The following is a 1,792-nucleotide window of genomic DNA, read 5'->3' as shown; positions in this document are numbered from 1 at the left end:
ACAAAGATAAATGCTACCATCCTTGAAGATGTTCACAGCCTCACAAACACAGTCACTGGCAAGCAGTAATTATATAGCGTACATGACAGAGGTCTGCTGTAAGCTAGCAGGGAGGCGTTTTGTATTCATTTAAACTCCTGGTCCTTCCTTAAGTTTTGATGGGGCATGGATGAATACTCCTTATGGGGAAGGAGAGAGTGTATACCTTCTCAAGGGAAAGAGGTTGAAGTGGATGAATTGGTTTTGGATGGGTGGCAAGCAGCAGGACATTCCAGGCACAAGGAACAGGATAGAAAGGATATAGCTTGTGGAGGAGACGATCTAGCTTAGCTAGAGCTGAAGTGTAGAATGATGTCTGGTGGAAGTCGTGGAGAAAAGCTGGAAAAGTAGGTTGGGGCAAATCGTGAAGGGTCTGTACCCACTCCTCCCAAATGATTGCAATGCTGTACTGGTTCTGATGAATAACAGTAACTCTGAGATTCTTAGTGTGTTCTAGTTTTTCCTTCAGCTATTCGTTTTAGACTGAACGTTCCTAGTAGTGGTGAGGGGAATCATTTCTTCTTTTTAATGTCATCCCTGCAACAGTACCTGGTAAAGATGGTGCCTGTCTTTGCTATTTAGTTTCAGCTTTGCCAAGGTCAATGGTTGTCACTGTCCCTGAGTTTCTACCTTTCAGATAATTTTTACTGGTCAAGGAATAGAAACAAAGGTATTGGAAAGGAGCAAGAGTGACACAGTCTATGTCCTGAACTTGAAGATCAAGTCAGTATCAGCTGCCATCTTCCTCTTGGAATAGACTGGTAAGGCCTTGGTCACAGCCCGGACGTCACATTTGTATTGCAAGCCTCTTCCGTGTTATGTGCCGGGGATGCAGCAGTGAAAAATCAGTGGGCTCCTGGAAAAGCTTAAATTTTGTTTTAAATACTAAAAAGCTCCTTTTAAGTATTAGTGAAGAGACAGTCAAGTTTCTTTGGTATCTAAATCTTGCTAAAAGAGAAATTTTTTTTGCATGATCGGTTTATATCATATTGTATTCTAGTGAAATGAAGCTAGTATTACATTGCAAGGTTGCTGCAAACCATAATAAATAGGAGTGAAAGTGGGTTTGTATCTTACTAGTTTCGAATCTGAGAGATTAAAGATTAGTCTGCTCTTTTCCCAAATACAACTTAGGTTTTTTCTGTTGTTTTTTGAGACAGAGTCTCATTCTGTCCCACGCTGTTGAGCAGTGGCCCGATCTCAGCTCACTGCAACTTCTGCCTCTGAGGTTCAAGCGATTCTCATGCCTTAACCTCCCGAGCCGCTGGGACTACAGAAGTGTGCCACCACACCCGGCTAATTTTTCTATTTTTAGTAGAGATGGTGTTTCATCATATTGGCCAGACTGGTCACGAACTCCTGGCCTCAAGTGATCCATCCGCCTCGGCCTCTCAAAGTGCTGGGATTACAGTCGTGAGCCACTGCGCCAGGCTACAAATTACTTTTAATAAAATGACCATGGCCAGGCTTACTTATTCTTCAATGCGGCTTGCTTGAAGCTCAAGAAAGCATATTAAAGAGCCTATAGAATCCCTGAATCCCTATCCGTAAGCAGTAGCATATGGATTGCAAAAGAAGCCTTCTGGATTCTTCATAGCTTTATGGGTGCTGTCTGTTGTTGCTGTTTTAAGAGTGTACCCATTTTTAATTCTGCTCAATATATTGGTGGGAAGTTTAGAGATTGTTATGCAAACCTAGGCTTAAGGCAGTAATACTCAAGGTGAGGACAGTACAGAAGGGGTGTATGTACTGC

The sequence above is a fragment of the Mandrillus leucophaeus genome, unplaced genomic scaffold, assembly GCF_000951045.1.
Source record: "Mandrillus leucophaeus isolate KB7577 unplaced genomic scaffold, Mleu.le_1.0 Scaffold538, whole genome shotgun sequence".
Lineage (NCBI taxonomy): Eukaryota > Metazoa > Chordata > Mammalia > Primates > Cercopithecidae > Mandrillus > Mandrillus leucophaeus.
This window is presented reverse-complemented; position numbering follows the sequence as displayed.